The sequence below is a fragment of the Salvelinus sp. IW2-2015 genome, linkage group LG26, assembly GCF_002910315.2.
Source record: "Salvelinus sp. IW2-2015 linkage group LG26, ASM291031v2, whole genome shotgun sequence".
NCBI lineage: Eukaryota > Metazoa > Chordata > Actinopteri > Salmoniformes > Salmonidae > Salvelinus > Salvelinus sp. IW2-2015.
In genome coordinates, this window is record NC_036866.1 from 7,425,254 (window position 1) to 7,435,968 (window position 10,715).

Sequence of the window (10,715 nt, forward strand, 5' to 3'; positions counted from 1 at the left end):
AAATTGTCTAGTGTGATAGCTAGGTTGTCGAGACTACAGCTTTCATCATTTAGAAATAAGGTGAGTAGCTAGCAAAATGTACAAATTCTGTACAATAATAGCCAATATTTGATTTGTTTATGGTATTGTTTTACATGTTCGTCACTGAGCAGTTTTGTATTCTGAAAGCGACGATTGAATGGCAGGTTGGGATTACTAAACCGTTAATGCTGGCGCCCGCTGCATGCAACTTTGTTCTCTCTACTGTCACAGTTCCCTTCTGATGCTCTAATCAAATGGACCCACCTGCCCCTACCTGTAGATCTGAAAAGATTGGATAGGTGTAGGCAATGTTGCGGAACTTCAATCCAGCCTCTCATAAGGCAAGGTGATGTAATTACCATATCAGTTAAATCTATCAGATCCTTTCAGATTTACATGAGTGGGTGTGGTGCAGGAGCGAAGGGTTGATTTGGAATGCTTGCTCAATTTCACACATTCTTGACTGTATGCTGTGCTCTCTGAGGGTTTGCTGTGCGAAACCTGTAACCCCCCTGAGAGAATGCCTCAGACGAATAAAGCGAATAGTTCTGCAGCAGGCGGCCCTTGGCAGGTGCCTTCACCGGACCATGGTGAACCGCCGCCACCTCAAGCCGAGCCCACGGACCTGGCCGCGGGGACGGAGGAGAGGAAGTCCAGGGAGACCTCCAGACAAGTCACCCAGCGATCCCAAGAAGTACAGGTACGGTGTAAGTTCAACTTAAAATGAAAATTTTATACATTTGAATATATAGCTGCATAAGTCTCACCGAGTAGAGATGGGATCATTCCTAATTTATCTGGAATGGCTAATTTCCTGACACTATTTGTACAATTGGTTGGCCCTAAAATGTTAGGTTGCGCCACAGTAACATATTGGCAGAACAATATCCAATACTAAAGCCTGTACTGCAACTGTAATGCACCAAGGCAACTGTATACTTTGTGTGTGTCCTCTACAGGTGATCTCCTCAGCCCTGGCCCTGCTCACCCCACAGAGGGCCAGACTGCTTCTGCTGTCTCCAGAGCACGAGGGCCACTGTTCCCTGGAGGAGAAGTGGTTCAGCACCAACTACAGCACGGAGGGTAAGAGCAGGGTTGTGTTGGACATTATATTCAGCCACCTTCAGAAGGACGTTGGATATTTATTTTTAATAGTATCTCATTCTGTAATGACCATTTACCATGTCATTTTCATGGAAATACGTGGTAATGTATATACTTTAAAAGAAAGTGCTGCCCTAGTTTTTTTTGTAAACTTATCCTTGAAGCCCAGTTACAGGGATTGACTGAAATTAGGCCCACAGTCATTGTTATCAATATCTCGTTCCAGAATATGTTAATTCCATAGATCACTCCACATACTCAGTGACATGATCGTGTGTGTGATGTTAATATGGTGCGTTTGGCCTGGACTGTGTCTGTGACTGAGCCCTATGGGCCCTGATCAGAAGCTGTGCACTGGATAGTAAATGGGGTGCTTTGGGATGTAACTCGAGTGTCCTGTTCCTTTGTCCTGGCAGACCTCACTGAGGAGTGGCCTCAACCCTGACCTCCACCTGCCTACTGAAAACAAGTTCATTGGTCAGTACAGATGATGGACATTGTTGTGTACCAATCACATCCACTCTACAACATTCACTTTTTGGTCTATTGATATTGTTATACATGCTTTGCCATATTCATATTGCTATCCCGGTTTTTGTTTCCATAACAATGGATTTCACCCCGAAACCGTCGGACTGTCCAGACACAGATGTCCCGGTGCGGATAGTGAACAACGAGAGAGGCTGTCTCTGGTTCAAGGTGTGGTGGTATGTGTTTTTGTTAACTGGTAATGACTCTTGTTAGCTTGGGCTACTTAGGTAGTGTTTATAACGTCTACTTAGGTAGTGTTTATAACGTCTACTTAGGTAGTGTGTATATAACGTCTACTTAGGTAGTGTGTATATAACTCCTACTTAGGTAGTGTGTGTATATAACACCTACTTAGGTAGTGTGTACATAACTTAAGGGAATAGCAGTGACACCTGGGATTTACTATTTTTCAATATGTTTAAGACAGAAATGTTAGTAGGCTGACACATTTCAAATTATATCCTGTTTAAGTTTATTTAATACTGTCCCTAATTTTCAGAAATCTCCAGAGAAGTTAGTATTTTATCTGAAAACAAACCCCTTACTTAGTGGTTGTGGATGTTGACATTTTTTCTTTCAAAGTCACTCTAAATGTGTATGTCTTGGGGCCCTGTAGCCTGGTGCTGTTTGACATCCTTGTAAACATCTTGGCCCACAACTTGGCAGAGCTTGCCTACGAGGCTGACATGGCCCAGCTGGAGTACAAACTGATCGCCGGGGATCATGGCCTGGTCATCAGGGTCAAGGGCTTCAACCACAAGCTGCCTGGTCATCAGGGTCAAGGGCTTCAACCACAAGCTGCCTGGTCATCAGGGTCAAGGGCTTCAACCACAAGCTGCCTGGTCATCAGGGTCAAGGGCTTCAACCACAAGCCCCCTGTGAGTCTCACACATGCACAATACGTACAGAGCCACGCAGTATGAACACACATAATGTTAGTGATGGCGGGGGGATCGATAAAGTTACATATTGCAATATTATTTTGGATGATATTGTATTGATACTTTGAGACTAACCTGTACCCCCGCACATTGACTCAGTACAGGTACCGCCAGTAAACAGCCTCTGTATTGTTATTTTGTGTTACTTTTTTATTTATTTTTTTAACTTAAATTTAAAATAAAATAAATGTTTTTTATTTTCTCTGAGCTACGGATCCCTTTTACGGGATCACTTTCCTAAACAACTGCTAGAATTGCAGGGCGCCAAATGCATAAATATTACTAAAAATATTTATAATCATGCAATCACAAGTGAAATATACCAAAACACAGCTTAGCTTGTTGTTAATCCACCTATCGTGTCAGATTTTGAAAATCTATTTTACAGCGAAAGAAATCCAAGCTTTTGTGAGTGTAACTTTCAATGCTACAACAGCTAGCCCCAAATTAGCATGGTCACGAAAGTCAGAAAAGCAATAAAATGTATCGCTTACCTTTGATAATCTTCGGATGTTTCCACTCACGAGACTTCCAGTTACACAACAAATGTTATTTTTGTTCGATAAATATGACTTTTATCACAAAAAAAACGCCATTTGGGTAAGCGCATTATGTTGAGAACAAAAGCCGTGTTCCGTTCGACAAATTCCAAAAAGTATCCGTAATGGTCGTAGAAACATGTCAAATGATTTTTATAATCAATCCTCAGGTTGTTTTTAACAAACATAATCGATAATATTTCAAACGGACCATAACCTATTCTTTAAGAGAGAAACGGAAAATGGGGAGCCCCTCTGTCACGCGCAGGAAATATTCAGAGGACACCTGACTACTTTTGAAAAATGTCGCTCATTTTTCAAAATAAAAGCCTGAACCTATGTCTAAAGCCTGGTCACAGTCTGTGGAAGCCATTGGAAAATAAATCTGGTTGATACCTCTTTAAATGGAGGTTAGACGGGCCAGGGAACACAGATAAAAAAATAATAATAATAATATCACTTCCGGGTTACATTTTCTCAGGTTTTCGCTTGCAGAATAAGTATTGTTATAGTCACAGACAATATTTTGACCGTTTTGGAAACTGGAGTGTTTTCTATCCTAATCTGTAAATTATATGCATATTCTACGATCTGGGCCAGAGAAAATGTCCCTTTACGTTGTGCACGTTATTTAAAATAAAGAAATAAATAAAATCTGACCCCTAGCGCTAAGAAGTTAATGCATTGTTGGTTAAGGGCTTGTCAATAAGCATTTATATTTTTTATGCATTGTTTGTTAAGGGCTTGTCAATAAGTATTTCACTGTAAGATACAAACTTCAACTGTAGGTGCCGATACAGTACGACATCAGTCATGGAGATAAAAGTTCTGGAAACATGTTGGCTCACTATTTAAAAAAATGGAGAACAAGCTATAGGATCAATAATACCAGAGTTTTGGTGGAGGTACAGCCGACTAGCGCTAATATTTTTAACAGATCGATAAATGTTATTTGTCACATGCGCCAAATACAACAGGTATAAAACAGCCACATGTAGTCTCTCAATACACAGACACCCACACTCTCTAGAGAAAGCGATTGATGATTCAATATAGGCAATTAATCAATCAATCGCTCTAGAGAGAGGGCTACTACACTTTTCCCAAATACCTGTTGTATTTGGCGCATGTGACAAATAACATTTATCGATCTGTTAAAAATATTGCTAGGAAGCATAAGCTAGCGCTAGTCGGCTGTACCTCCACCAAAACTCTGGTATTATTGATCCTATAGCTTGTTCTCCATCTTTTTAAATAGTGAGCCAACATGTTTCCAGAATTTTTATCTCCATGACTGATGTTGTATTGGCACCTACAGTTGAAGTCTGAAGTTTACATACACCTTAGCCAAACACATTTAAACTCAGTTTTTCACAATTGCTGACATTTAATCCTAGTAAAAATTCCCTGTCTTAGGTCAGTTAGGATCACCACTTTAATGTGAAATGTCAGAATAATAGTAGAGAGAATGATTTATTTCAGCTTTTATTTCTTTCATCACATTCCCAATGGATCAGAGTTTTACATACACTCAATTAGTATTTGGTAGCATTGCCTTAAAATTGTTTAACTTGGGTCAAACGTTTCGGGTAGCCTTCCACAAGCTTCCCACAATAAGTTGGGTGAATTTTGGTACATTCTTCCTGACAGAGCTGGTGTAACTGAGTCAGGTTTGTAGGCCTCCTTGCTTGCACACGCTTTTTAAGTTCTGCCCACACATTTTTTATAGCATTGAGGTCAGGGCTTTGTGGTGGCCAGTCCAATACCTTGCCTTTGTTGTCCTTAAGCCATTTTGCCACAACTTTGGAAGTATGCTTGGGGTCATTGTCCATTTGGAAGACCCATTTGCGACCAAGCTTTAACTTCTTGACTGATGTCTTGAGATGTTGCTTCAATATATCCACATAATTGTCCTCCCTCATGATGCCATCTATTTTGTGTAGTGCACCAGTCCCTCCTGCAGCAAAGCACACCCACAACATGATGCTGCCACCCCCGTTCTTCACGGTTGGGATGGTGTTCTTCGGCTTGCAAGCCTCCCCCTTTTTCCTCCAAACATAACGATGGTCATTATGGCCAAACAGTTAATTTTTGTTTCATCAGACTAGAGGACATTTGTCCTAAAAGTACAATCTTTGTCACCATGTCCAGTTGCAAACCGTAGTCTGGCTTTTTTATGGCGGTTTTGGAGCAGTGGCTTCTTCCTTGCTGAGTGGCCTTTCAGGTTATGTCAATATAGAACTCATGTTACTGTGGATATAGATACTTTTGTACCTGTTTCCTCCAGCATCTTCACAAGGTCCCTGCTGTTGTTCTTGGATTGATTTGCACTTTTGGCCCCAAAGTACATTCATCTCTAGGAAACAGAACGCGTCTGCTTCCTGAGTGGTATGATGGCTGCGTGGTCCAATGGTGTTTATACTTGCGTACTATTGTTTGTACAGATGAACGCGGTACCTTCGGGCGTTTGGAAATGGCTCCCAAGGATGAACCAGACTTGTGGAAGTCTACAATTTTTTTTTCTGAAGTCTTGGCTGATTTTCCCATGATGTCAAGCAAAGAGGCAGTGAGTTTGAAGGTAGGCTTGAAATACATCCACAGGTACACCTCCAATTGACTCAAATTATGTAATTTAGCCTATCCGAAGCTTCTAAAGCCATGACATCATTTTCTGGAATTTTCCAAGCTGTTTAAAGTCAACATAGTGTATGTAAACTTCCCACTTCAACTGTAAGTATCATGATGATATTGTATCGTGACGTCCCTGGCAATTCCCAGCCCTAGTAGACGCACAGTATATATACACACACACAAACACCTCTCCTGCACTCATACTCATTCTGCCCATTCATGCAACCCAGTGGAGGCTACTGAGGGGAGGGTGGAATGGAGTGAATGGAATGGTGTCAAGCACGTTTTTTTTTCTCGTGTGTTTGATACCATTCCTTTCACTCCATTCCAGTCATTATTATGAGCCGTCCTCCCCTCAGCAGCCACCACTGATACAACCCCAATCTATAAACCCATTCTATACTCAACAAATGTGCCCTAACTTCAGCCAACCCTAAAGGTGACCTGCCAACTCAACCTCCCTGCCTCTGTCCCTGTTGAACCTGATGGTGAATTACCTGCCAGACTTCACAGCTGAGCCTGGCGTGTTCACCATCCTCATCAAGCCAGAGAGGCTGGGAAAGTGAGTCCCGCCCTATGGGACTCCCAATCACGGCCGGATGTGATTCAGCCTGGATTCGAACCAGGGACTGTGGTGTCGCCTCTGGCACTGAGATGCAGTGCCTTAAACCGCTGCACCACTCGAGAGCCCTCATGGTAAGGTAGAACAGAAAACCTCGTAGAGTAAGAGTTGAATACCCCTGCTCTAGTCTACAGTATGTGACTGCTCAACTGGCTGTCTCTTTTTCGCTATCTTTCTCGCTCTGAAATTCTAATTCTGTATGCTTTAATGGCATGAATGACAAAGTCGGTGATGTTGCCAAAGCGAAGTGATACATGTAAAAATAATGAAAACAACAGTAAGAATAGTAGCTATAACACTAAAGATACATGTAACCGCCCAAAAAAAGTTAGCGCCAACGTAAAGTGTCTTGATGGCGTTGGGCTGCCATGAACAGCTTCAATGCGCCTTGGCAGAGATTCTACAAGTGTAGGAGGTGGAGAGGAGCAAAACGGCCAGGCAGGTCAGATCAGCTGCAGCCCCAACCCTTTAGAGGAGGAAGAGAACCAAAGCCAGGCCCCTAAGACCTCCACCTCCTACGGAAAAGTGTCCAAGCTAGCCACAACGCAGTGCAGTGGTGTCTTCAGAAGAGAAACTGATCTCTCTCTGTGTCTCTCTGTGTGTCTCTGTCTCTGTGTGTCTCTCGCTCTGTCTCTCGCTCTGTCTCTCAATGTCTGTCCTGTCTGTCTGTCTCTGTCTGTCTCTCGCTGTCTCTCTCTGTCAATTCAATTAAATTTGCTTTATTGGCATAACGTAACAATGTACATATTGCCAAAGCTTACTTTGGATATTTACAATATGAAAATAATAAGAATCAAAATTGTCAACAGGACAACAATAACCAAGGGTCAAAATAACCATACATTGAAGAATAACAATAAGCATACAGTAGAGGACATTTGCAGGTTGATTGGTCTGTCAGACACTGTTCCTCATCTTATGGCAGGCAGCAATGTAGTGTGCTGGCAGGCAGCAATGTAGTGTGCTGACAGCCCACAGCTCTCTGCGTCCTCCCCCAACAGGACGAGTAGCCTACTCTCATCAGAGATGTCTTTGAAACTTTGAATAAGGGTTTCAAATTTGGGGAAATGACACTAATTGTTTTATATTTTTGACATTTTGTCAGGAAATGCAGCTCTGTCTCAGGTTCTGCTGTTGTGCAGTGGTTGCACAGCCTTTCCYYTACAGGRAGCCAGGTTTTCCTGTGTCTACCCTTCTCAATGGCAAGGCTGTGCTCACTGAGCCTGTACTTTGTCAAGGTTTTTCTAAGGTTTTGATCAGTAACCATGGTCAAATAGTTAGCCACGGGGTACTGTCGATTTATGGCCAGATAGCACTACATTTTGCGTTGTGCTTGTGTTTCCCAATAATCAATGCAGTTTTGTTTTKACTGTGTTGTAATTTGGTTTATCCTGATTGATTGGATGTTCTGGTCCTGAAGCTTCAATGTGTTAGTAGAACAGGTTTGTGAACTCAGCCCCAGGACCAGCTGGATAAGGGGACTATTTTCTTTGCTCAGCTCTTTGCATTGCAGGGCTTGGTAGTGATATGAGAGGGGGTCACTGTATTTTAGATGTTTCCAAAACTTAATTGCTCTTTTTTGTTTTTATTATTAGTGGATATTGGCCTAATTCTGCCCTGCATGCATTGTTTGTAGTTTTCCTCTGGACATGTAGGATAATCTTACAGAACTCTGCATGCAGGGTTTCAATGGGGTGTTTGTTCCATTTGATGAAATCTTGTTTTGCAAGTGGACCCCACACCTCGCTGCCATAAAGTGCATTTGGTTCAATGACATATTCAATTAGTTTTAGCCTAATTTTAATAGGTATTTCAATTTTAATTTGTTTTTTTAATGGTGTAGAATGCCCTGCGTGCTTTCTCTCTCAGTTCATTCAGTTCTCATTTTGTACCAATTTAGAACTTTGGTCTAATTCCCTGAGATCTGGATCTTCTCTGGAAAATCATTATTTTAGTCTTTTTGGGGTTTACTGCCAGGGCCCATGTCTGGCAGTACTGCTCTAGCAGGTCCAGGCTCTGCTGTAGGCCATGTGCTGTGGGTGACAGCAGGCATAGGTCATCTGCGAAGAGTAGGCATTTCACCTCTGAATTGTGGAGACTAACACCAGGGGCTGAGGATTTTTCTAGAATAGTGGCCAATTCGTTGATGTAAATATTGAAGAGTGCAGGGCTCAGATTGCAACCCTGGCGAAGGCCTCGCCCCTGGTTAAAGAATTCTGTTATTTTCTTGCCAATTTTAATGTTGCACGTATTGCCAGTATACATTGATGTAATTATGTCATATGTTTTACCCCCTACACCACTTTCAATAACTTTGTAGAACAGTCATGTATGCCAAATAGAATCAAATGCTTTTTGGAAGTCGATAAAGCAAGCGTATATTATGGTATTATTTTGGTGGACATGTTTATCTGTCAGGGTGTGTAGGGTATAAATATATGATCGGTCGTGCAATGTTTTGGTATAAATCCACTTTGGCTTTTACTCAAAACATTTTGCTTATTAAGGAAGTTAAGAACTCTTACATTTATAATACTACAGAAAACCTTACCCAGGTTATTGTTCACACAAATGCTTCTGTAATTGTTAGTCAAATTTGTCACCGTTCTTAAAGATTGGGGTTATGAATCTTTGATTCCAGATGTCAGGGAAACAACCTACACTCAGGATCAAATTAAACAGTTTTAATATAGCCAATTTGACATTTTGCACTAGTGAGTTTGAGCATCTCATTTAGGATGCCATCAGGTCAGCATGCTTTTTCATTTTTTATTTGAGGGCCTGAAGTTTCTTATAGAGCTCCTGGTCAATAATTGAAGAGTCCAATGGATTTTGATTGTCCTTTATAGCTTTTTCTAATCCTTTCAACTTCTCATGAATTTGGCTTTGTCCTGCGTTTGTGTCAATTTGAACGGTGTTGTAGAGTGTTTTAAAATGGGTTGTCCACATGTCACCATTTTGTATCGCTAATTCCTCTTGTTTTGATTTTTGTAGTTTTTTCCAATTTTGCCAGAAGTTGTTTGTGTTTATGGACTCCTCAATTAGTGTCAGCTGCTTGCGGTTGTACTGTGCTTTTTTAGTTCTGAGTGTACGTTTATAGAGTTTTAGTCTCACAGTAATGAAGGCGTAATTCACCATTATTTGGGTCTCTGTGCTTTTGGTTGGATAGTGTTCTAAGTTTTTTTCTTATTTTACAATCTGCCTCAAACCAGTTGTCATCTGTGATCTTTTTTGTTTTGTTTTTTTTATCAATTTCAATTGTGCTTCTTATGCCATTTGCCTGAATATATAGTTGATGTTTTGTACTGCTAGATTGATGCCTTCTTTACTGTGAATGAATGTGGTATTCAGAAAGTTATCTAAGAGTGTTAGGATATTTTGGTTACAGGTTGCTTTCTGGTATTCTTCTGTGCTGTTTTGGGCCCATCTGTATGAATTTCTGATGTTGTACAGCTTACTGGGCTGTGAATGTCTGGTTATTTCCATGTCTGTTCTTTTGAGGAACAACGTAATTTGGCTGTGATCAGACAAGAGGTGTTAGTGGCTTGACAGTGAATGAGCTGAGAGAGAAAGGGTCAATGTCTGTGCTGTGGCCAAGAGGTGAGCAGTAGGTGAATCTCCCCAAAGAGTCCCCCCATAACCTACCATTGACAGAGTACAGAGCCAGGCTTCTACAGAGCTGCAACAGATCCCTTCCGTTTTTGTTGACGGTGCTGTCACTGTTGTTTCTATGGGGGAGATGAAGACAGTTAGAAACAGTATGGCCTGTAATAAAGCTGTCCCCTCATGTGGTCGTTAGATCAGGTAGTGTTCCTATGCGCATTTGTGTCCCCACAGATGAGCACATTTCCCTGGGCCGCACTTCTGAAGAACCTCACCTGCGGTCTGCTACTTGTCTGTCTGTTCTATTAACTGAGTTTGAGCTTTCTGATGTGTCGAGAGTAAGGAATGCAAAAGTTAGGCAGTACACATGGTTAAAAGTTAATGAAGGTGGTGTCAGTACAGCAAGTTTAGACAGGTTGTATGTATCTGAGCAATACTGTAGAAGGGTTGGAAGGTGTGACATTACTTCTGTGGGTTTCTCTGATCACCATAATGTGTCTGTTGATATTCACTTGTCCTGTCCACGAAGGTCATCACCTTATTGGTACTTTAATGTTACATGATGTCATGTTTTGTGAAAAGGTTTTGTTGTTTTGGGGAAAATGGAGGGTCACAAAGGGGAATTTTGAGTCCTTGAGACAATGGTGGGAGGTTGGGAAGGCCCAAATACAATTGTTTTGTCAACAGTATACTGCTCTGTCTCATATTGAAGTTAAAGAGACT

General features: G+C 41.5%; 1 long non-coding RNA gene across 1 annotated transcript; it reads left to right on the forward strand.

The window, feature by feature from the left end:
* The first annotated feature begins 984 nt into the window (after nucleotides 1-984).
* Nucleotides 985-2,805, forward strand: LOC111952264 (uncharacterized). The gene is made up of 4 exons (XR_002875702.2): nucleotides 985-1,104; nucleotides 1,542-1,602; nucleotides 1,769-1,832; nucleotides 2,323-2,805. It is a non-coding gene; the product is annotated as an uncharacterized lncRNA (long non-coding RNA).
* Nucleotides 2,806-10,715: the final 7,910 nt, after the last annotated feature.